The sequence below is a fragment of the Balaenoptera musculus genome, chromosome X (genome assembly GCF_009873245.2).
Source record: "Balaenoptera musculus isolate JJ_BM4_2016_0621 chromosome X, mBalMus1.pri.v3, whole genome shotgun sequence".
Lineage (NCBI taxonomy): Eukaryota > Metazoa > Chordata > Mammalia > Artiodactyla > Balaenopteridae > Balaenoptera > Balaenoptera musculus.
Window position 1 is genome coordinate 46694990 of NC_045806.1, and position 27150 is coordinate 46722139.

Genomic DNA, 27150 nt, shown 5'->3' on the forward strand with positions numbered 1-27150 from the left:
ACTCCTTTATACTTTATTATCTTCCTTAGAGCAATAGGAAAAACTGGGGTAAAACAAGTTTGAATTAGTATCTCATTGGTCTCTGAGCCCGCTAAGGTCAAGGCCCCTTCCCTAGTCAATCTCAGATGCCTTTGCAGCAATTTGCATTCCGCTTTCACAATTTTTACTGCCTGTGCCACCCACCATATTATTTACTTAATATAGTTTCTGTAAATAGATACACTTAAGATTACCTAAGTTAGGCTTATCCTAAGTAACAATATCTATGAGCTCATGTGTTCAACGTGCTAGTTATATTTTTAATACACATTACAGTAAATATATAACAATTGTAATAAAAATGTTCAGTTGTGTCCCACCTAAAATTATTTTATGTGCCAAAACATGGAATTCATTCAACACTTTGGAAAACATAAAGTCTTAACACCAAGTCAACCATATACCAACTGTGTGGTCTCTATTTCCCCACCTGACAAATGGAGATAATGATAACTGCTTCACCTGGTTTTATCTCCCTGGACTCTCCTCTCTTCTCTTCTTCCTTCTCTCACTCTGGCTTCACAGTTCTATTTTGCTCTTTTTCTCTCCCCATCCCTCATCCTCCTCCTCCATCTTCTTTGTATGTCTCTTTCTGTCTATGTCACTGACCATCTCTTTTTTCCTTTCTCTGTTTCTGTCTGTCCTTCCTCTTTCCTGCTCCATCAGGACCATCAACAATAAAGTCTACATTGCAGAAGTCAAAGAGAAGCACCAGGCAAAGAAAATCTATGAGGAAGCGCATCAGCAAGGAAAAAATAGCTGCTCATGTAGGCATCAGGTAAGGCTCCAACCAGTCTGAAACATGACAAGTTCATCTTAGATGTGTGATCAGGGGCTTACACATGTTGTCACTTGGCCTCAATCTCTACCTCTGTAAAGTGAGGATAATGATCTCTACTTCATAGGATTACATGGAGATGAGGTGAGTTAATGAATAGCAAAACCTATAAGAGAGTAGGTGTTCAATAAATGGGAGTTTACTTCACCACTTCCACTTTCCTCCTGCCAGCAGGATGTGGCTTATTTAAGAACTGGCATCTTCCGGTAAGGTTATGTTCAAGTGAGATTTCTCTAAATCAAATCCTGTTTCCTAACTGAGTTCCATTCTGCTGGCAGAAGTGTATTGTCTTCCTTCAATGTTTCCTCCCAGCCTCCAAAAGAGTTTCATCAAGCACGGAAACTTTAGGTTTGGCTACTGCATACTGAGGAATTAACGCCATATAAACAAGCTTAGTCTAAAGCATGGGGGAGGGGTGGGTGTGAGGGGTTATTTGAAGGGAAAGAGGCATTGTGTGTAAGTTGAAACCTCTTTTTATAAAACAAATCATTAGTCCCTTATTGTTTTATTGTAGATTCAGATTTTCATTAACATAGTTTCCTTATGGGTAAGCTGCCTGTGATAGAATTTCTTAGGCAGAATATTTAAGAGGATGAATGAGGGAGAGAGACAGTTTAACAAGTGGGTGAGTGAATAACTAACTGTGGTCGAGGGACTTAGTTGAAACAGAAGCCTGGCCAGGTCTGCTGGGGCCAGAGAGGGGGTAGTCAGAACTAGGTCATCTGACAGCTCCCCTCCTCCTCATGAGATCCCATCTCTTTCATCCTCCTCCCTTTCAAGACCAGGGACTGAGAATCAGAGAAGTTTCGCATCTTCACCAGCCTGGCAACAGCCACAAAGGTGACTTTTTTTCTCGCCTACGAGGAGCTGCTGCAGTGGCACCAGGGCCAGTACCAGCTGGTGGTGAGCCTGAGACCCTGACAATTGGTGACAAGGCTGAGTGTAGAGGTCACAGTGCCAGAAAAGACAGGCATTGGCTATCTTGACGTACCACCTCTGAGGACTAGCCGCCTGCCCACCAACACCCACTCAAGTATGTGAGCAGCACTACAGGTCAACCATAAGACAGGCCTTCCCTAAATGGGAAGCTGCCCCTTTTCCCGCTGCTTCCTTCTAATACCACTTCTGCCCTAGGTTCCTTTCCCATTCAAACAAGGAGAAGAGGGCATGTTTGGAGTTGAAAATATTTCGGTTACAAACTTGGTCTCATCCTTGCAAGCTGTGGGAAACCAGCAAGTCCCACATTTCCCGCAGTGGTGATTTCCCTCCTGAAATTGTAAAAAGTGGAGAAGGGGTTGTTGGGTCAGCTCCATGAAATCATATGTTGACAATGCTAAGGGATGCAGAGGCCACACTTGCTTTCCTCTGAAATCACCACTGAGAATGGAAGGGCAATGGGAGGACAGTGTGAAGTGCAGGCTGCCCCAAAGGACATCATCTCAGGCCCTGTATGCCAGAGAGACATCCTGGCTGCCAGGCTTGCTTCAAACTTCATCTCAAGGTGTTTGTTTGTTTGTTTGTTTTCATCTCAAGGTGTTTGAAGGCCACACTGGCTACAGTAGAATCGCTATGTGAGCTGTCAGAATACAGATTCCTGGACCCCACCCTCCTGGAGTCTGCTTCAATAGGTTGGGGAGGGGCCCAGGAACCTATCTTTTTGACCCATTTGCAAGTGAACTTGATGTCCAGTCAGATTGGAGAACCACTGATCTGGCCTAGACGCCTCCGCTGAGGGACAAGTGGACAGGCACAGAGAAATCACCCATGTCATGTGGCCACTCTCACTAAACTGTTTAGCTTCGGATGTCCTACCTACTTGGACCCTGCTGACCCAGAGAGACAGTATGGAATACAGACAGGAGAGAGACAGACACAGACCTGGGTTCAAATCCCAGCTTTGACCTTCTCCAAAGGTGGGGCAGCAGGCAAATCACTCACTGGCTCTGCTTCACTTTTCCCGTCTGTACGATGGCGACATGCAATCGATGGCCCAGGACCACTGTGAGAATTTGAGAAAATTCCTCTCTGCAGATCACCGGTACAGAGTAATGAAGACCTGATGATAATTGTAATCATTAGCATTATCGAGCACTTACTAATATCCAAGTATGGTTCCAAATGCTTTACATAAATGATCTCATTGAATTCGCACAAACACTGTCTATGAAAGAGGAGCTATTATCCTTCCTGTGCTACAGATGAGGAGCCTGAGGCTTAGAGAGTGTGAATAACTTGTCCAGGGGCCCACAGGCAGCATCTGAGTCCTTGGAGCCTGCACGCTTAAACCCTGAGCTATAAATGGCAGCTCCCTCCCCCCCTTCTCCTTAAAGGTTAAAACGGAGGGGAGAGCCAATCCTGTGGGGATAAAACAGAACAAAGACCTCTGAAAGGAAGGAAGCCAAGGGAATGTATGTAAGCAGGCGCCTCAGAGAGTATGGGGGCTCAGTTTGCCCCTAAGCTTCCTGACAGCTGTAGCAGGAAAGGGGGGGCGGGGAGCAGAATTCCCTAGTTTCCATTTTCTGGAAAAAAGGAGGCACAGAGGCATGTCTAAATGGACATTTGTCTTGGGCTGAAATTCCAGAGGAGTTGATCTTGTGGCCAGCTCAGCAAACATCCGGGACCAGAAGTTCATCTGTGATTTCATGAGGCGCTAAAAGTCTTATTCACACACGTGATTCTGAGAGTCAAGAAGCCAGAGGGGGAAGAAAACACATGAAATTCTATCTAGAAGAGAACGTTGCTGGGCTGCAGTTTCCCACAGCAGTAAGGGGCATGGGAGGAGACCGAGGCCCTGACTGTGTATCTGTCTCTCTCCACAACACACACGACACGGTCTCTCCGGGAGGAGATCCAGGCTCCTGGGGACGTGACATTCCTCCAGAGACTGGGCTCCCGGGATGGATGGCAAATGAGCCAGGATGAAGTTGTGAGTGAGGGCCAGGCTGCCAGAGCCTGGGAGCTGAGTGGGGGCTGGGTCTGTCAGGCTGGGCTCGTGGAAGAGGCAGAGTAGGGGGAGCTGGTTGTAGGATTGGGAGAGGAATGTAGCATTTGGGCAGGTGGAGGGGCGTTGCAGGCAAAAGGAGCAGCAGGTGGTGCAGGGCTTACTTCTCACCCTCCCCAGATATTGCCTCTTTTGATGTCCCTTTACCTGGCTTTCTGCCTGGCGAGCTCTCCATCCCACCTACCCCCTCCCCACCCATGCAGGTGAGGCTGACTCGCCCCCATCCACCAGGATTGAGAGGGCAGAGACCAGTGTCCGAATTACCGTCTGCGCGACACTGCAAGACCAGTCTGCCTTCTCCAGTTCAGGCATCAGGGCCGACTTCGTGGTCCAGTATGATGTAGTCATGGAGGACATCGTTGGAGACGTGCAGGTGAGAGGGCCAGGAGAATGGAAAGAGCATGGGCTCTGGAGTCAGACAGGCCTGGGAAACAAGGCGCTGGCCTCCACAAGGTGCGCGTTTGTTTCTCCCTAGGGATCAGTGAGGACTAGTGAACACGGACAGGACGGTGGGTAGCGACACATGACTTCACACCTGGTGAAGCACATATGTCCCCCAAAGAGTTGGAGACCCGGAACTGTATAAACTGAATCAAGATCCAGTTGAATACATTCCTAACTGAAGCAAGTCATAGCCCACTCTTAACCAGACCTTTTGGAAAGGCAACCATTGGCCAGTGATTAGTCTCTCCCACTTTCTGCAGCTCTGATACTCTCATGTTCTCTTGGGCTTTCTGGATGTCTCTAAGTTTTAAAAATTCTTTTTGCCTCACTTGAGCCATTTGCCTAAACAGGGAGCCCTTAAATTCTGAGCTCACACACTCACGAAGAACGTGCAGAGGTCCCATGCTCTACCAGAGGGGTAGAGGCTGATCCAGGACCCTTGGCTTGACAACAACAATTGCATGGCAGCCTGAGATGTCTGGTCCCAGCCTGCTTCTCCCACCACACCTCTCACTGCCTCCAGCACACAAACCATCCTCCAGCTGCCCCACACCATGCCACACCACACACCAATGTCCCAAATCACCTGCACCCGCCAGTCATCTGTGCCTGATTATGTGCTCATACTATCTGCCGCCCTGGGAATGTCTTCTCCCTCCTTTCTCCACTGGTGAGTGTCCTCCTCATCCCTGAAAACCTTGCTTCAGGGCCACCTCCATGATGACCCCACCCCACGTACAATTCCTCTCTCTGCTCTGGGCTAGTATAGTGCTTTGGTTACACCTCTCCTCATGCACTTACTTACTCATTCATATGTGGACTCATCTCCATCAAGCAGGAAACTGCTCTAGCCCAGTGCTGCCCTCAGTGACTCTGGGAAGTCAGGAATGAGTTGGACACAGCCGTAATCTCCCTTTGGAAATGTCCCATCCTGAGGTAACCTAATACATAGAGCCAGAGCAGTCATAAAAGGTTCTAAGGGCTGTGTATAAATCTGTAATGGGTTACGTATGGATACCACTGAGGAGGGTTTCACGAGAGCCTTCCTGAACGAGTTGGCCTTTAAGTTAGCATAGGAAAACTGAATAGACTTTGCCTCCACCTGGACCGATAGGATGAAGGGGAGGGCATGCAGAGAGAGGGGAATAGCATATGCAGAGGCACAGAGGTATAACAGAGGCCTGATGTGTAAGGGGAATAGAAGGAATTCACCCTCTCAGAATAGGAGCTGAGGGTATCATGCCAGTAGGTGGCAGCAGGGCCTTAACCTGGTGTTCTGGGGTGTGTGTGTGTGTGTGTGTGTGTGTGCGCACGCACGTGTGAACTGAGGCATTTGTCTGCTTGTTCATTCTTTACCTCTCCCACCATTGCCTGGAGTAAAGATACAGATAGAACAGATGGAACTAGGCATTAAATAGTACGACTGATACTCCCATCCACTGTGTGCTATGATTCCTGCATCCCCCAACCAAGAACCCCTCAATTCACCTCCCATTTTCCATGAGTATGCCCGCCTTTCAAAGCCCAACACATTCACTCCATGGGCACCTAATCCGGTATGCCCACTGCTGGCTGATGTCAGGAACCCTGAAGTGAATCACACACAGATCTTATTCACTGTCTCCAGGTGAAACAGAGAGACACGAGGATGACGCAAGATGAGAAGTGCTTTGTCAATGACAACATAAGTATGATGGAAGCCATCATGAGGGGTGAGGAGGTCAGGGAGCCTGACCTGGGTCTTAAAGAATTCAAAGAAGTGTACCAAGTTGGGAAGGGGGCTCTCAGAAGGCAAAGGCAGTCTAGTAAACTGAAGGCTGCATGATACAGAGAATGGAGGCTGGAAATATCCAGGGGTGTGTAGGGAACTACAAGTAGATTGGAGTTCCTGGAGTGTTGATTTGAGGCCCAAGAAATGCTAAGAGGTGAGATTGAAGGCCATGAGTGCTGCAGGGGCTTGATAAGGAACATAAAATTTATGTTGAACATGCCCAGGGAGCCCTGAGAGGGAATGACGCTATGAGGTTTGTGTTTTGAAAGACCAGACCGTGCAGCTGCTACAACGATGCATGGATGGGAGGGGCCCCAGGAGAAACAGGGAAACCCGAGGGAAAGGAGCCCTAAATTTGGGCTTCGTTAGTTTGGGATGGCGAGGAGGGGTGGACCTGAGACATATCCAGCAGATCAAACCAGCATGAATTTGTGGCTGGTTGGATGTGAGGAGTGAGGGACACAGGAGGATTCAGGGGTGACACTCAGGTTTGTATCTGGAGTGACCATGTGCATGATGGTGCCTCTAAATGACAAAGACACGCAAGGGTGAGACGGGAGGAAGGTAATGAATTTGTTGTTTGAGCAGCATACATTGGAGGCTTCAGCCATCCAAGGGAACAGGTCCAATGGTGAGTGGGTATGAAGTTGTGGAGGGGGAAGAGTGAAGAGCATTGGACTGGGGAAAGAGCTGTGGGGTCAACAGTGGAGATTCAGGGGTTGAATCCAAGAGAGCTAGGGAGGTGACCCAGGCCAAATGTATAGAGTCGGAAGAACAGATCCAGGACGGCAGTTGCTAAGGTAGAGCTTCCCAGTCTAGGAGCTATTGATCTCCACAGCCCTTGGGGTATCTGGCCCCACGAGCTGCCATCAGCCTATTCAGGGCTCTAAATCCCCACCACTTCCCTCCACTGTGCTACACAAACGTAATCATTTTCTTTGCATGCCATGACAGACAAATATTAGGCAACACTGTTTAAGGGACGGGGGGGGGGGGGGGAATGCAGCTGAAGAAAGAGACTGAAGCCGATGGGCCTGAGAGCTGGTAGGAGAATAAGGAGCGTTCATCATCTCTGAATCTCAGGGGAAAAGATTCTTCTGAGGACCAGAAGTGATTGTCAATTGTGCAATAATATATCAGGGAGGTGCAGTCTGATGAGAACTGAAACACACCCACTGAGTTTTCCAACCAACTGGTCGTTGCTACCTTTGGTGAGAGATGGATCAGCGGTGGGGCTGGAAGCCAGTCTGCAGTGGGCAGAGGAGTAAACCGGAGGTGAGAAGAGCATTACAGCTGTCGAGTTCATTACCTTGGCATGCTACTGGGAAGAAAGGAGCTGATTTGAAGTTTGGGTGGGATCGGGATGAATGGAGGTTGTCTTAGTGGATGGAAAAGACACCAACATAATTTTTTTAAATGTATTTATTTATTTATTTATTTCTGGCTGTGCTGGGTCTTCGCCTCTGTGCGAGGGCTTTCTCCAGTTGTGGCGAGCGGGGGCCACTCTTCATCGCGGTGCACGGGCCTCTCACTATCGTGGCCTCTCTTATTGCGGAGCACAGGCTCCAGACGCGCAGGCTCAGTAGTTGTGGCTTACGGGCCCAGTTGCTCCGCAGCATGTGGGATCCTCCCAGACCAGGGCCCAAACCCATGTCCCCTGCATTGGCAGGCAGACTCTCAACCACTGCGCCACCAGGGAAACCCTAACATTTTTAAACTCTAAAGAAGACCCAGTCGGGTGCATGGGCTGGGTTGGAGAGTAGGAGTCTGGCTGGTGGAGGAGGTACTGGAGGCTGGGCATGCATGGGGTCAGGGAAGGATTGTTTTGTCTTTCAGTAGAGGGAGGAGGCATATAGGTGTGTGGACCCTGTGCAAGGGTGGGGTGGGCAGTCCAAGGGACATGGCCTGGTGCCCTTAATTTTTTCATGAGGAGGGAGGGGAGGCATTTCCTGAGAATGGGGTGGCATGAGAGCTGAAGGGAGTGTGAGAGGTTGGTGACCTGGGTCATGCCTCTGGTTTATATAATAGGATGTGAGGTGTGGGGCCACTGGTGAGCCTGGGACCATGGAGAGGTAGGAATGTGATTTTCCCAGAAGCTCTCACCTACCCAGGTATGGGAAGAACACAGAAGGACAGCTGGGTTCTGCCTGTGGCTTGGGCAATTGCAGGATGGTTGACCCAGGGCTTGGGGAACTGCTGTAGAGTGCCAGGAAAAAGTGCAGACAAAGCCTACGCTTGTGCTTGTGAATTAATTCAAAGGCTGGGGTGGAGGGGAAGAGCAAGATGTCCTCCCATCTCCTTCCTGCTCTCCACCACCCCCCTCCCGCCCTCCAAGACGGGAGGAGATAGTGTGTCCAGCTTTGTGACCAGAGAATGCCTGAAGGGCTGAGAGGAGAATAAGCTGGTTATCCCAGGACAGAACTTGCTTCAGGCTCCTGGGCAGCACAGACCCTCAGCAAGCCTATACTTCCTTAGGCTGAGCTGCCACTGGTCCTGGGGGCCCTTCCAGCTTCCCCCTCCGCTTCCCTCAACTGTCCCAGGCCCCAGGCTCTGCAGAAGGAGAGATGGAGTGGGGGAAGGGGGTCAGCAGCCAATCATATCCCCGATAGCCCAAGGCATCTGCACCTGGTCTAACCAATCCCCTCTGAACAAATAGCTCACTCAGCCTCTGCTCCCTCCTCCCCTCCCTGCTCTGCCCAGCAACAGCAGAAAGGAGGTTTAAGGAGGAGAGGGAGGCCCTGCAAACTCCCAGCCCCTGGCAGCAATGGAGCCGGGCCTCAGGCTCACTCTATAGAGGGAGGTTAAAACAACACTCTCAGTTCCTGGAGCCCAGGCAAAACGTCCCTAGGGGCCCTCAAGACTATGCAAGCCCAGCTCTCACAGACAGGAACTCACATATTACAGAGATCCTGATCCCTGGAGCCTTGGGCCACAAGCCAGTCTCATTTTCTCCACAGCTCAGGGGCAGGCCCTGGGCTGGCAGCCTGACCAGCAGAGATACACTTCTGGTGGAGGAGATGGACATTGAGCAAACAATCCCACAAATGCCTATTTAATAGCAACAGTGATAAGGCCTAGGAAGGAAAAGAGCAGGGTTTTATGCAGCAAAATAAGAGGGGACTTGATTTAGACTGGCTTTCACAGTTTTTGTTGATTCCACTTCTTTTTTCCCAGATTTGCGATGGCTATTTTGTTCATTACTTTGCACCCAGAAGCCTTCCACCTGTTGAGAAAAACGTGGTGCTTGTTATTGACGCGAGCGGCTCCATGTTTGGTACCAAAGTGAAGCAGGTAACAAGGACCCTGGGGATCGTTCATCGCTCTTGATTTAGAAAGCTCAGAAAGCAGAGAGTGCTGGTACAGTGGTTCCCTGAGACAAGACACCCTGCCATCCCATCACCTTTGGACCTTATAGGCCTAGGCCTACCTTAGAGTCTTGGTACCTTACATATCAGGAGCCATGTAGACATGGAGCCACAGAATCCTAGGAACACTGAAACATAGGACTATGGGGCCTGAACCCATCATGAGCCTCAACCACAAACCTCCAGGTCTCATAAAGGCCCAGAGTCATAGAGACTTTGGGCTAGAGTACTCTGGCATCATAAAGCCTGAGTCAAAAACATTAAAACTGTAGTCATTTTAGATCCAGAACTGTCAAGGGACCACAGCTTTGTTTTGCTTGGTTTTGTTTGACTATATAGTCAGAAGAATACAGTGCACTGGCCTTATAGTGCTTAGAAGCCATAGAGTCCTGGGTCCATCTAGGCTTCAGTCTTGTACCCCACCTACAAGAGCACCCTTGAAACAGAATCCTGGAGCCATAGGCCAAAGAGATTTTGACTTTAGAGCCTGAATCCATAAAGTTCTGGAAGCAGCGTTTCAAACCATAGTACTCTGTGGTTCTAGAATTATAAAGTTCTGATATCCTTTGGCAGTATAGCCTTTGTTACTGAAAGAACCACATAATTCTTTGGAGCAAAGCTATGGGATGCAATATCCCTTGAATTTTAGCATCTTGGGTACCTGGGTGCTTAAGATCTCATGAAGTTATTGGACATTAAACTGTGGAAGGTTAGGATTTCTTTTTTCACATCATAAGTTCCAAATCCCTAAGCCTAGATATCCTAGGCCAGAGTGATTTTTCAGCCACTTAACCATAGTATCTTTTGACTAACCCTGTCTTCATATCCAGTCTACTGTTAAATATATTTAGTGATTACCTAATTTTGGGTATGTTATTTTTTTAGTTTTAGAAATCAGCATTAGTGAGTTCAAGAGATCACTAGAAAGTATCTTAATTGAGGCAAAGACACCCAAGATAATGAAAATAATATAGTAAAGAGTTATAAACATGTGTCAGAAAGCCAAATGAGGAAATAAATTTTATTTTTATTTATTAAAATTTATTTATTATTTATTGGAGTATAGTTGATTTACAGTGTTGTGCCAATCTCTGCTGTACAGCAAAGTGACTCAGTTATGCACATATATACATTCTTTTTTTAAAATATTCTTTTCCATTATGGTTTATCACAGGATATTAAATATAGTTCCCTGTGCTATACAGTAGGACCTTGCTGTTTATCCATCCTATAAATAATTTACATTTGCTAATAGTACACTCCCAGTCATTCCTTCCCTCATCCCCCTTCCCCTTTGCACCATGTCTATCCTCTATGTGTCTTATTCTGTTTCTCTTTTGTAGATATGTTCATTTGTGCCAGATTTTAGAGTCCACATAAAAGTGATAATGATTAAATAAATTAATATATAGATTCTAATAGCTTGGAGAATACCAGTTAGGGAAAACAGAAAGAAAACTAGACCTAGGTACACCATGAGCAAGCTGTTTAAAACCAATGGAAGTGAAAAAATGTCAAGAGCATCGAGAAAGAATTATTATCTTTAGGAAATAGCAATACATCTTAGAAATGAACTTTGAAAAGAAACTATGGAAGTCATAGGCAATGCAATGACTTTTTTAAAGGAATTATATATAAAAAAAAATCCCAAGCTATGTTCTGTATCCAGCCAAAATGTTCTTCAAATATTAAGGTAAGAGATTAACCAAGATGGCGGAGTAGGAGGACGTGCTCTCACTCCCTCTTGCGAGAGCACCAGAATCACAACTGGCTGCTGGACAATCATCGACAGGAAGACACTGGAACTCACCAAGGAGGATACCCCACGTCCAAGGACAGAGGAGAAGCCACAGTGAGACAGTAGGAGGGGCACAATCAGAGTAAAATCAAATCCCATAACTGCTGGGTGGGTGACTCACAGACTGGCGAACACTTATACCACAGAAGTCCACCCACTGGAGTGAAGGTTCTGAGCCCCACGTAAGGCTTCCCAACCTGGGGGTCCGGCAATGGGAGGAGGAATTCCTAGAGAATCAGATTTTGAAGCCTAGTGGGAATTGATTGCAGGACTTCGAAAGGACTGGGGGAAAGAGAGACCCCACTCTTGGAGGGCACACACAAAGTAGTGTGCACATCGGGACCCAGGGGAAGGAGCAGTGACCCTGGGGGAGACTGAACCAGACTTCCTGCTGGTGTTGGAGGGTCTTCTGCAGAGGCGGGGGGTGGCTCTGTTTCACCGTGGGGACAAGGACACTGTCAGCGGAGGCTCTGGGAAGTACTCCTTGGCGTGAGCCCTCCCAGAGTCTGCCATTAACCCAAGCAAAGAGCCCAGGTAGGCTCCACTGTTGGGTTGCATCAGGCAAAACAACCAACAGGGAGGGAACCCAGCCCCACCCATCAACAGTCAAGTGGATTAAAGTGTTACGGAGCTCTGACCGCCACAGCGACAGTCAGCTCTACCCACCACCAGAGCCTCCCATCAAGCCTCCTAGATAGCCTCACCCACCAGAGGACAGACAGCAGAAGCAAGAAAAACTACAGTCCTGCAGCCTGTGGACCAAAACCCACAGTTACAGAAAGATAGACAAGATGAAAAGGCAGAGGGCTATATATCAGATGAAGGAACAAGAAAAAACCCCAGAAAAACAACTAAATGAAGTGGAGATAGGCAACCTTCCAGAAAAAGAATTCAGAAAAATGATAGTGAAGATGATCCAGGACCTCGGAATAAGAATGAAGGCAAAGATTGAGAAGATGCAAGAAATGATTAACAAAGACCTAGAAGAATTAAAGAACAAACAAACAGAGATGACCAATACAATAACTGAAATGAAAACTACACTAGAAGGAAGCAATAGCAGAATAACTGAGGCAGAAGAACGGATAAGTGACCTGGAAGACAGAACGGTGGAATTCACTGCTGCAGAACAGAATAAAGAAAAAAGAATGAAAAGAAATGAAGACAGCCTAAGAGACCTCTGGGACAACATTAAACGCAACAACATTCGCATTATAGGGGTCTCAGAAGGAGAAGAGAGAGAGAAAGGGCCAGAGAAAATATTTGAAGAGATTATAGTCGAAAAATTCCCTAACATGGGAAAGGAAATAGCCACCCAAGTCCAGGAAGCGCAGAGTCCCATACAGGATAAACCCAAGGAGAAACACACCGAGATACATAGTAAACAAAATGGCAAAAATTAAAGACAAAGAAAAATTATTGAAAGCAGCAAGGGAAAAATGACAAATAACATACAAGGGAACTCCCATAAGATTAACAGCTGATTTCTCAGCGGAAACTCTACAAGCCAGAAGGGAGTGGCATGATATAGTTAAAGTGATGAAAGGGAAGAACCTACAACCATGATTACTCTACCCGGCAAGGATCTCATTTAGATTTGATGGAGAAATCAAAAGCTTTACAGACAAGCAAAAGCTAAGAGAATTCAGCACCACCAAACCAGCTCTACAACAAATGCTAAAGGAATTTCTCTAAGTGGGAAACACAAGAGAAGAAAAGGACCTACAAAAACAAATCCAAAACAATTAAGAAAATGGTCATAGGAACATACATATTGAAAATTACCTTAAACGTGAATGGATTAAATGCTCCAACCAAAAGACACAAGCTTGCTGAATGGATACAAAAACAAGACCCATATATATGCTGTCTACAAGAGACCCACTTTAGACCTAGGGACACATACAGACTGAAAGTGAGGGGATGGAAAAAGATATTCCATGCAAATGGAAATCAAAAGAAAGCTGGAGTAGCTATACTCATATCAGATAAAATAGACTTTAAAGTAAAGAATGTTACAAGAGACAAAGAAGGACACTACATAATGATAAAGGGATCAATCCAAGAAGAAGATGTAACAATTATAAATATATATGCACCCAACATAGGAGCACCTCAATACATAAGGCAACTGCTAACAGCCATAAAAGAGGAAATTGACAGTAACACAATAATAGTGGGGGACTTTAACATCTCACTTACACCAATGGACAGATCATCGAAAATGAAAATAAATAAGGAAACAGAAGCTTTAAATGACACAATAGACCAGATAGATTTAATTGATATTTATAGCACAGTCCATCCAAAAACAGCAGATTACACGTTCTTCTCAAGTGCGCACGGAACATTCTCCAGGATAGATCACATCTTGGGTCACAAATCAAGCCTCAGTAAATTTAAGAAAATTGAAATCATATCAAGCATCTTTTCTGACCACAATGCTATGAGATTAGAAATGAATTACAGGGAAAAAAAAACGTAAAAAAGACAAACACATGGAGGCTAAACAATACGTTACTAAATAACCAAGAGATCACTGAAGAAATCAAACAGGAAATAAAAAAATACCTAGAGACAAATGACAATGAAAACACGATGACCCAAAACCTTTGGGATGCAGCAAAAGCAATTCTAAGAGGGAAGTTTATAGCTATACAAGCCTACCTAAAGAAACAAGAAAAATCTCAAGTAAATAATCTAACCTTACACCTAAAGAAACTAGAGAAAGAAGAACAAACAAAACCCAAAGTTAGTAGAAGGAAATAAATCATAAAGATCAGAGCAGAAATAAATGAAATAGAAACAAAGAAAACAATAGCAAAGATCAATAAAACTAAAAGCTGGTTCTTTGAGAAGATAAACAAAATTGATAAGCCATTAGCCAGACTCATCAAGAAAAAGAGGGAGAGGACTCAACTCAATAAAATCAGAAACGAAAAAGGAGAAGTTATAACAGACACTGCAGAAATACAAAGCATCCTAAGAGACTACTACAAGCAACTTTATGCCAATAAAATGGACAACCTGGAAGAAATGGACAAATTCTTAGAAAGGTATAACCTTCGAAGACTGAACCAGGAAGAAACAGAAAATATGAACAGACCAATCACAAGCAATGAAATTGAAACTGTGATTAAAAATCTTCCAACAAACAAAAGTCCAGGACCAGATGGCTTCACAGGTGAATTCTATCAAACATTTAGAGAAGAGCTAACACCCATCCTTCTCAAACTCTTCCAAAAAATTGCAGAGGAAGGAACACTCCCAAACTCATTCTATGAGGCCACCATCACCCTGATACCAAAACCAGAGAAAGACACTACAAAGAAAGAACATTACAGACCAATATCACTGATGAATATAGATGCAAAAATCCTCAACAAAATACTAGCAAACAGAATCCAACAACACATTAAAAGGATCGTACACCACGATCAACTGGGATTTATCCCAAGGATGCAAGGATTCTTCAATATACGCAAATCAATCAATGTGATACACCATATTAACAAATTGAAGAAGAAAAACCATATGATCATCTCAATAGATGCAGAAAAAGCTTTTTACAAAATTCAACACCCATTTCTGATAAAAACTCTCCAGAAAGTGGGCATAGAGGGAACCTACCTCAACATAATAAAGGCCATATATGACAAACCCACAGCCAACATCATTCTCAATGGTGAAAAACTGAAAGCATTTCCTCTAAGATCAGGAACGAGACAAGGATGTCCACTCTCACCACTATTATTCAACATAGTTCTGGAAGTCCTAGCCATGGCAATCAGAGAAGAAAAAGAAATAAAAGGAATACAAATTGGAAAAGAAGAAGTAAAACTGTCACTGTTTGTGGATGACATGATACTATACATAGAGAATCCTAAAACTGCCACCAGAAAACTGCTAGAGCTAATTAATGAATATGGTAAAGTTGCAAGATAGAAAATTAATGCACAGAAATCTCTTGCATTCCTATACACTAATGATGAAAAATCTGAAAGAGAAATTATGGAAACACTCCCGTTTACCATTGCAACAAAAAGAATAAAATACCTAGGAATAAACCTACCTAGGGAGACAAAAGACCTGTATGCAGAAAACTATAAGACACTGATGAAAGAAATTAAAGATGATACCAACAGATGGAGAGATATACCATGTTCTTGGACTGGAAGAATCAACATTGTGAAAATGAGTATACTACCCAAAGCAATCTACAGATTCAATGCAATCCCTATGAAATTACCAATGGCATTTTTTACGGAACTAGAACAAATCATCTTAAAATTTGTATGGAGACACAAAAGACCCCGAATAGCCAAAGCAGTCTTGAGGGAAAGAAACGGAGCTGGAGGAATCAGACTCCCTGACTTCAGACTATACTACAAAGCTACAGTCATCAAGACAATATGGTACTGGCACAAAAACAGAAACATAGATCAATGGAACAAGATAGAAAGCCCAGAGATTAACCCACGCACCTATGGTCAACTAATCTATGACAAAGGAGGCAAAGATATACAATGGAGAAAAGACAGTCTCTTCAATAAGTGGTGCTGGGAAAACTGGACAGCTACATGTAAAAGAATGAAATTAGAATACTCCCTAACACCATACACAAAAATAAGCTCAAAATGGATTCGAGACCTAAATGTAAGCCTGGACACTATAAAACTCTTAGAGGAAAACATAGGAAGAACACTCTTTGACATAAATCACAGCAAGATCTTTTTTGATCCACCCCCTAGAGTAATGGAAATAAAAACAAAAATAAACAAGTGGGACCTAATGAAACTTCAAAGCTTTTGCACAGCAAAGGAAACCATAAACAAGACAAAAAGACAACCCTCAGAATGGGAGAAAATATTTGCAAACGAATCAACGGACAAAGGATTAATCTCCAAAATATATAAACAGCTCATTCAGCTCAATATTAAAGAAGCAAACACCCCAATTCAAAAATGGGCAGAACACCTAAATAGACATTTCTCCAAAGAAGACATACAGACGGCCATGAAGCACATGAAAAGATGCTCAACATCACTAATTATTAGAGAAATGCAAATCAAAACTACAATGAGGTATCACCTCACACCAGTTAGAATGGGTGTCATCAGAAAATCTACAAACAACAAATGCTGGAGAGGGTGTGGAGGAAAGGGAACCCTCTTGCACTGTTGGTGGGAATGTAAATTGATACAGCCACTATAGAGAACAATATGGAGGTTCCTTAAAAAACTAAAAATAGAATTACCATATGACCCAGCAATCCCACTACTGGGCATATACCCAGAGAAAACCATAATTCAAAAAGACACATGCACCCGAATTTTCATTGCAGCACTATTTACAATAGCCATGTCATGGAAGCAACCTAAATGCCCATCGACAGATGAATGGATAAAGAAGTTGTGGTACATATATACAATGGAATATTACTCAGCCATAAAAAGGAACGAAATTGAGTCATTTGTTGAGACGTGGATGGATCTAGAGACTGTCATACAGAGTGAAGTAAGTCAGAAAGCGAAAAACAAATATCGTATATTAATGCATGTATGTGGAACCTAGAAGAATGGAACAGATGAACCGGTTTGCAGGGCAGAAGTTGAGACATAGATGTAGAGAACGGACATATGGACACCAAGGGGGAAAACTGCGGTGGGGTGGGGAAGGTGGTGTGCTGAATTGGGCGATTGGGATTGACATGTATACACTGATGTGTATAAAATTGATGCCTAATAAGAACCTGCAGTATAAACAAACAAACAAACAAAACAACTAATACTAAACTTTCATTGGGTTATTTGTATTGAAATATGTTAATATAAATGTTTTAGACATTACATGAAATTTCTAAAAATCTTATATATTCTGGTATAATGTTATAAGTCATAATCCTAGTTAGTACCTTAATATGTATATCTCAGAAATAACTAATTTTCTTGTCAACTGCATTATTATGAACTTTCATCAAATTTTTAACTGTGGTCATTTTTAAGTCTTTTGTCATTTACAGACAGTTCTGTGTGTACTCTGATGCTTTTGCAAATATGTTCCTATAAAAGGGTTTCAGCTTTAAGAAATTCATGGAAAAGACTCTGACAAGTACAGGTTTCTGGTAACTGACTGTACTGCTGAACTGAATGAATAAGCATTTTCAGAACTCTAATGAAAAACTGATGAACTCATAAAAGTGCTAACAAAAGATCAAGATGAAAAAAAAATTAATTACATGGGACTGAGTGAACTGATGAGGATGAGTATAATTTTTGTGACTTTCTGTCTGAATTAAAAAAAAATCCAACAAGGACTCAGAGGCAAAGAATATACAAATCAATTTTCACTGCAAAGTAAAGGAGCTGTTACAGTGGAGTATTACTGGACTGAATGTCAATATTATGACATAGTATGAGTGTGTTTCATGTTTGGTAATTGCAATCATTGTTGCTTTTGTTGTGGTCATCCATGTACAATGCTTGGTGTCAGTCTATTTATCTCTTGTAAAAATAAAATACAGTGTGTGTGTGTGAAAAGAAAAGATAGTATGAATAAAGGGAAAATGTGCATCAGTTGCAAGATGTGCATAAATGTTAGAGACCCTTGGAGAATTGACTCTCAACAACTACTTCCTAGTATTATTCCAAACACATACTATATCTTTATAGGAGTTGTAAACTCAAAGCCCAAGAGGGGCCATACAGGAATAGTAAATGAATTAACTGAGCTAAGTGCTAATAATAGGGAGTGGAAGGCTCTGTGCTGAAGAATTCAAGAGAGTATGCCTCCCCCCAACCCTACCTAAATACATTCAGGTTGAAAAATTTTTTAAATATAGTGCTTGCCAAATAAAACTATGGTCACTGCTCACACTCACTTAAAGATGAGCACAACCCTTTCTTTATACATTTGTGTTAGTATATTCTCTACAAGAATTTTGAAAAAAAATCAACCTACTTACAGTTTTTAAGTTGTTTGTGATTTTTCACCATAAATATAAATATACTTTTTTATGACTTTTTTGAATTTTTAATTTTTTATAAAATGTTTAGAGGTTGCACTCCATTTACAGTTATTACAAAATATTGGCTATATTCCCTGTGTTGAACAATACATCCTTGTAGCCTACCTTACACCCAGTAGTGTTTACCTCCCACTCCCTTACCCCTACCTACCTTGCCCCTCCCCCCTCTCCCCACTGGTAACCACTGGTTTGTTCTCTATATCTGAATACACTTATTTTTTGATAAAATTAGGTAAGAAATAGTAAACATTTATAAGATGAGAATTAACTAACAGGAATATTTAATTATATGATTTGACAAATTTGGTTTTAATGCTTAATTGAATAAAACACATCATTTATCTGTAGGTTTCAGTCAGTGTATCTCAAAAAATTTGGGAGTCTCCCAAATATTCCATTATACATAAATATATAACATATATTAAATATGTATTCTATTTATATTGAAAAGAAAAATCCTCACTAATTTATATTGATTCATCTGTTCTGAATTCAGAATATCCTAATGCGGGCCAAAATATCCAATATCTAATGCTAAGGCTTACTAAGCAAGATAGGAAGCCCTATGGGTTAGTGTGCTTTGATTTATTGTTAAAGCAGATTTCTCCCAAACTAGCATTTTAATTTATGCTCTTGTTTGATGCTCTGGAAATATAACCCAGGGGAAAGTATCGTGCTAATATTTGGGTTGGATGAGGAATATGTACTTCTTTTGTAAAGTAGGATAATTATTATTATGAACATAAGCTCATTCTTACACAGATCAATTGTGAAAAAGGCTTCTTGAGATTCTTGAAATTGACTTCTCAAAAAATCCTTCAGTGATGTAAGGATGTTTTCATGCATTTCCAGGGGTACTGGTATTCTAGTTTAGACACTGCTGGGGTATGAGTGAAATGGGTAAATATGGACAAAGGGTAGACTTCCAGTTATAAAATAAATGAGTGTTGCAGATGTAATGACAGCATGATAACTGTAGTTAATAGTACTGTATTGTATATTTGAAGGTTACTAGGAGAGTAGATCTTGAGGGATCTAATCACAAGGGAAAAAAATTGTAATTATATGTGGTAATGGGTGTTGACTGGACTTAGTTTGGTGATCATTTCACAATATATACATGTATCGAATCATTATGTTGTACACCTAAAACTGAAAATGTTGTATGTCAGTATTTCTCAATAATAACAACAAAAAAGAACCATCAAAAAAATAAATAAATAAAAAGAGAAAAAAAAATTAAGGTAAAATTATGACATTTTTGGACAAGTGCTGATAGAATTCATTTCCAGCAAACTCAAGCTACAATAAGTAGTAGAGGATGTTCTTTAAGTTAAAGTAAAATGAACCTAGATGGACAAACAGAATTGTAGAACGGGTTGAAGTTCCCTTGGAAAAGATACACATATGAGTAAATGTAAAAGAATACTGACTGTTTTTTGCAACAATGTTAATTACTTGCTATAGGATTTATAGTAGGTAGAACTAAAAATATTTTTAAAGTAAAGTGCATAAAGGAAATAAATGGAGTTAAATGGTTTTATGGTTCTTTCATTCTTTGAGTAGTGGTTAAACTACTAAGTTAAGGTAGACTATAATAAGGCAAGAATGCATAGTGTAGTATTAGGGTAAACATGACAACAATACAACATTATATAACTAAAAATTTAATAAACGAGATAAAATGGAACAATACGTACTAATTAATCCAAAAGAAGTCAGGGGAGGAGAACTAAAGATACAAAGAACAGATGGGACAAATAGAAAAGTAGTATTAAGATATTAGGTTTATGGGAGGAGACAAGATGGTGGAGTAGAAGGACCTTGAGCTTACCTCCTCTTACAAGAACACCAAAATTACAGCTAATTGCTGAACAACCAATAAGAAAAAGACTGGAACCTACCAAGAAAGATATTCTACATCCAAAGACATAAAGAAGAAACCCAACATGATGGTAGGAGGGACACACTCGTGATATAATCAAATCCCATACTCCCTGGGTGGTCCACCCACAAACTGGAGAATAATTATATTGCAGAAGTTTTCCCACAAGAGTGAGAATTCTGAGACCCATGTCAGGCTCCCCAGCCTGGGTGCCTGGCATCAGGAGGAGGAGCTCCCAGAGCATTTGGCTGTGAAGGCCAGTGGGGCTTGATTGCAGGACCACCACAGGACTGTGGGAGACAGAGACTCCACTCTTGCAGGGCACACACAAGGTCTCATGTGCACAGGGACCCAGGGCAAAAGCAGTGACTTCATAGGAACCTGGGCCAGACCTACCTGCTGCTCTTAGAGATTCTCCTGGGGAATTGGGGGTGGCTGTGGCCCTCTCTGGGGTCATAAAAGCTAGTGGCAGAAATATAAGGGAGTGTTCATCTACTTGAACTCTTGCTGGAGACAGACATGTTGCTTGGGTAATTAGCACCAAGACCTGGCTCCACCCAACAGCCTGTAGGCTCCAGTGCTGGTATGAGTCAGGTCAAACAACCAACAAGGCAGGAACACAACACCATCCATCAGCAGACAGGCTGCCTAAAGACTTTCTGAACCCACAGCTGCCTCTAGACATGCCCCTTGAGATGGCTCTGCCCACCAGATGGCCAAGATCCAGCTCCACCCACCAGTGGGCAGGCACTGGCTCCTCCCACCAGGAAGACTGTACAAGTCTCTAGAGCAGCCTCACACACCAGGAGACAGACACCAGAAGCAAAACAAAACAAAACAAAACACCCCCAAAACCAAAAACAAAACCCTACAATTCCTCAGCCAGTGGAACTGAGTCCTCAAACAGGTCAGGACCTACCCTGGGACCAGTTGGTGCCTGGCACATGGGTGAAGAGAGGGGAGTGTACTCCTGGGATGTGTAGGACATCCCCTACAGAGGGCCACTTCTCCAAGGTTGAGAAACATATCTAACTTTCCACATACATAAAAATATAAATACAATTTAGACAAAATGAGACAGCAGAGGAATATGTTCCAGACAAAGGAACAAGGTAAAATCCCTAAAGAACAACTAAGTGAAGTGGAGATAAGCAATCTACCCAAGAAAGAATTCAGGGTAATGATCATAAAGATGATCCAAGAACTCAGGAAAATAATGGATGCACAGAGTGAGAAGGTACAAGAAGTTTTTAACAAAGAATTAGGAAATATAGAGAAAACCAAAGTTGAAGAATACCATAACTGAAATAAAAATCACACTAGAAGTAATCAATAGCAGAATAAATGAGGCAGAAGAGTGGATAAGGGAGCTGGAAGACAGAGTGGTGGAAATTACTGCTGTGGAACAGAATAAAGAAAAAAGAATGAAAAGAAGTGAGAACAGTTTAAAAGACCTCTGAGACAACATCAAATGCACCAACATTTGCATTATATGGGTCCCAGAAGGAGAAGAGAGACAGAAAGGGCCTGTGAAAATATTGGAAGAGATAATAGCTGAAAAATTCCCTAACATGGGAAATGAAACAGTCACACAAGTCCAGGAAGTACAGAGAGTCCCATACAGGATTAACCCAAGGAGGAACATGCTGAGACACATATTACTCAAATTGAAAAAAATTAAAGATGAAGAGAAAATATTTAAAGCAACAAGGGAAAAGCAACAAATAACATACAAGGGAATCCCCATTAGGTTATCAGCTGATTTTTCAGCAGAAACTCTGTAGGCCAGAAGGGAATGGCATGATATATTTACAGTGATGAAAGGGAAAAACCTACAACCAAGAATACTCTACCCAGCAAGACTCTTGTTCAGATTTGACAGAGAAATCAAAATCTTTACAGACAAGCAAAAGCTAAAAGAATTCAGCACCACCATACCACCTTTACAACAAATGCTAAAGGAACTTCTCTAGGCAGAAAAGAAAAGGCCACAACAGGAAAGAAGAAAATTACAAAATAGCAAAACTCACCAGTAAAGACAAACATATAGTAAAGGTAGGAAATCATCCTCACACAAATATGATATCTAAACCAGTAATCATGAGAGGAGGTGAGTTCAAATGCAGGATATTTGAAATATTTTGTAATAACCTATAAGGGAAAAGAATCTGGAAAATTATGTATATATATGACTACATATATAAAAGACTGTATATACATATATATATACATACATATATATAACTGAATCATTAATCATATATATATATATATATATAACTGAATCATTCAGCTGTACACCTGAAACTAACACAACATTGTAGATCAAATATACTTCAATACAATTTTTTTAAAAAAGATATTAGGGTCAAACTGAACTGTGTCCTCATTACATTAAATATAAATACACCTCACACTTCAGTGAAAAGACTTAAAAAGATAGAATTCAATTATATGTTTTATTAAACAATAGATAGACCTTAAATATAAGGACACAGGCTGAAACTAAAAGGATGGCTGGTGTCTTGTATTAATGTCAGACCAAACAGGCTTTGAATCAAGACAAAGATAAAGAGGAACATTTTGTAATGATAATCATTTTGTAATGATATTCAATTGTAAGATATAACATTTATAAATTTGTATGCACCAATTATCACAGGCTTGATATATATAAAAAATTAGAAAAAAATAAAAAGAGGAAAAAAATAAACTTTATCCTCAATAAATGTTAAACTCCCCCCACCAAAAAATTGATAGAAATAAAAGGAGGCATAAATTCACAATCATAAGTAGAGATTTTAGCATGCTTCTCTTAGTAACTGATGACAATTAGTTAACAAATATGTAAGGATATGGGTGATTTGAACAACAATATTAACCAGTTTTGACATAAATGACATCTATAAAGCACTACCCCAAATGATAGCAGAATACACATTCCTTTTAAGTGTGCATGAAACAATTTCCAAAAGAGACCACACTCTGGGGTATGTCATTTTTCAAAAAATTTTAGAATACACATTAAAATCACAACGAGATACACTACACCTATTGGAATGTCTTAAAAAACAAAACCAAACTAAGGCAAACCAAAAACTCATAATACTAAGTGCTGGTGAGGATACAAAAAGAAACTCTCAAATATTTCTGGTGGGAATGCAAAATAGTACAGCCACTATGGAGAGTGGTTTGGGAATTTCACATAAATTTCGAAAAAAATACTTACCATATAACCTAGAAATCCTATTCCTAGCCTATATTTTTTCCAATAGAACACAAAACTTAAATTCACATAAACTTTGTAAAGAAATGTTTTAGTGGCTCTATTCATACTTACCAATTAAAAGGAAACAACTCAAATGTCCTTCAACTAGTGAATGGTTAAATAAACAGTGCTACACCCATACAATGGAATGCCAGGTATTTACCCTAGAGAAATGAAAACTCATGTTCACATGAAAATCCGTATACAAATATAGCAGATTTATTTATGATTGCCGAAACCTGGATACAACTCTAATGTTCTTCAATTGGTGAATTAAAAAAAAAAAAGCTTTGATGCATTCATACAATAGAATACTACTCAGCAGCAAAATAAACAAACTACTTATACATGCAATGACATGGATGAATCTCCAATGTGTTGTGGTAAGAGAAAAAAGAAAAACTACAGATTCCAAAGGCTACATACTGTGTAATTCCATACATAAGACCTTCTGGAAAAGGCAGTGTTATTGAAAAGCAGATCTGTTGTTGTTAGGACCTAGGAGGGGTGGAGGAGTTGACTACAAAGGGACAATATGAGAGAGTTTTTTTGACGTATGGAATTGTTCTGTATCTTTCTTTTGTTTTAGATTATGTGACTATATGTATTTACCAAAATCATAAAATCAAAAATAGTAACTTCTACCCAATTCAAATAACAGAAGTAATAAGAAGTACTTATTATGAGAAACTTTATGCTTGTAAAGCTTATAACTTCAGTAAAAAGATAAAATTTCCTAAAAAAAATACAACTTACCAAAATATACACAAGATCAAATCAAAAGTGTGAATAACTCTCTATATGTTAAATAAATCGAATCTGTAATTGAATTCCTTTCTACCAAGAAAACTCAGATGTAGGTGGATGCACTGGCAAATTCTTGGAACATTTAAGAAAGAAATATTTACCAATGTTACATAAACTCTGTCAGAGAATATAATAAAGATGAAACATTTTGCAAATTGTGTTATGAGACCAGACTTACCCTGATACCAAAACCTGACAAAGAAACTATAAGAAAAATATGTCATTGACTTTCATGAATGTGTAAAATTTGCAAGCAAACTATTTGTAAATTGAACCCTACGACACATGAAAAGGCTAATACATCATGACCAAGAGAGATTTATTTCAGGAATGGAAGTTAATGAAACAGTCAACAGAGTGAAGAGGCAATCTACAGAATGGGAAACCTTATATCTAATAGGGGGTTAATATCCAAAATATACAAACTACTCCTACAACTCAACAGAAAACAAAACAAAACAAAATAAAATGCAAACTAACAACCTGATTTAAAAGTGGGCTAAGGACTTAAATAGACATTTTTCCAAAGAAGACATCAAATGACCAACAGATTCATGAAAAAAATATGCTCAACATCAGTAATTGTCAGGGAAATGTAAATCAAACCCACAGTGAGATATCACCTCACACCTGTCAGGATGGCTAGTGTGTGTGTGTGTGTGTGTGTGTGTGTGTGTGTGTGTGTGTGTGTGTATGGAGGGAGGGAGAGAGAGAGAGAGAGAGAGAGAGAGAGAGAGCAAGTGTTGGTGAAGATGTGGAGAAACTGAAACCCTTGCACACTCTTGGGAATGCAAAATGGTGCAACCTTTATGGAAAAGAGTATGGAGATTCCTCAAAAGTTAAGAATTTCCACTGCTGGGTATATATCTGAAGGAAACAATATCACTATCTTTTTTTTTATGCTTTTTAAAAATACTTCCTATTTAGTGAGTGCCTACCATATGTCAAACATTTTATACATTTTATCTCTGGTCCTAATACAAACTTGGCCAAATATGTTTGGGTTTTTTTTAAAATAAATAAATTTATTTATTTATTTATTTATTTATTTATTTATTTATTTATTTATTTATGGCTGTGTTGGGTCTTCGTTTCTGTGCGAGGGCTTTCTCTAGTTGCGGCAAGTGGGGGCCACTCTTCATCGCGGTGCACAGGCCTTTCACTGTCGCGGCCTCTCTTGTTGCGGGGCACAGGCTCCAGACGCGCAGGCTCAGTAGTTGTGGCTCACGGGACTAGTTGCTCCATGGCATGTGGGATCTTCCCAGACCAGGGCTCGAACCCGTGTCCCCTGCATTGGCAGGCAGATTCTCAACCACTGCACCACCAGGGAAGCCCCAATATCACTATCTTGAAGAGATATCTTCACTCCCAAGTTCATTGCAACACTATTCACAATAGCCACGATGTGGAAACAACCTAAAGTGTTTATCAATGCAAAAAACAAAGCATGAATCATAAAGGGTAAACTTTATGAAATGGACTTTGTCAGTATTACAAACTTCTGCCCTTTGAAAGACACTATCAATAAAATGAAAAGGCAAACCACAGACTGGGAGTATATATTTGCAATGTATGTTAGAAAGAAAAATCCAGAATAAATAAAGATCTCTTAAAAGTCAACAATAAGAACACACAAAACCAATTAAGAACTAGGATAAGCAATGCTAAGTGAAAGAAGCCAGGTTCCAAATCATACAATATGACATTTTGGGAAAGCAAAACTATAGGTTGGAGAACAGATTAGAGGTTGCTAGGAATTAAAGTTGTTTGGAGGGTTTGACTACAAAGGTTTAATATGGTGGAATTTTGGGGGGTCATGGAACTGTTTTGTTTCTTTTTATCATAAGGGTAATAATATGCATCTGTGCATTTGTTAGAATCCATAGAACGTACACCAAAATATAAAATTTACCACATGTAAATTAAAAACAAATTAAATATTGGGCTAAATATTTGAACAAATGCTTCACAAAAGAAGATGTACAAATATGCAGCAAGCATGTGAAAGATGTTTAATATCACCACCTCTCAGGTAAATGAGAATTAAAACCACACTAACAGACCACTACACAACCACTGGATGAATAAAATTAAAAGACTGAAAATTCCAAGTGCTTATGAGGATGTAGAACAAGTGAAACTCTCATGCATTGCTGGTGGGAGTGAAAAATATTGTGGCTACATTGGCAAACAATTTGGAAAAAATCATAAGTTTAAATATACACTTACCATATGACTCAACAATCTCATTCTTAAGTATTCACTCAAGAGAAATAAACTCATGTCCATAAATGACTTGCGCAGAAATGTTCATAGAAGCTTTATTCATAAGAGCCTCCAATCTGGAAAAGAGCCTAACACTTTTTGATGGGCAAATGGATAAACATAATGGTATCTTTATATAATGTAAAACAACTCAGCAATAAACAGAATAAACTTATGTATGCAAAATCATGGAGAAATCTCAAATACATTATGATGAGTTAAAAAAGCCACTCTCAAAAGAGTATATAGTATATAATTCCATTTATATGATATCCTTTTATAAATTCCTTTTGTAAATTCTTTTATAAATTCTATTTATGTGACAAAATAATCTTTTTTTGACAGAAAGAAGATAAGTTGTTGCCTAGACATTGGAGCATGAGGGAACCTTTTTTGGGTGATGGAAATATTCTATATCTTGATTGCAGAGGCTGTTTCATGGGTGTATACATTGTCGAACTCATTAAACTGTAAATGTAAAATGGCTGCATTATCCTGTATACAAATCATGCCTCAATAAATTTGATCTTAAAAACGAAACGATTGTTATTCTTTGCATTACCATAATAAAGCAAAAAATGGCCATCTCAGTAGATGTACCAAGAGAATTGATAAAGTCAATACCGGTTCAGGATTAAAACT

General features: G+C 40.9%; 1 long non-coding RNA gene across 1 annotated transcript; it reads left to right on the forward strand.

Moving 5' to 3' along the window:
• The first annotated feature begins 4092 nt into the window (after positions 1-4092).
• Positions 4093-26936, forward strand: LOC118889062. The gene is made up of 3 exons (XR_005018407.1): positions 4093-4251; positions 9268-9384; positions 26854-26936. It is a non-coding gene; the product is annotated as an uncharacterized LOC118889062 (long non-coding RNA).
• Positions 26937-27150: the final 214 nt, after the last annotated feature.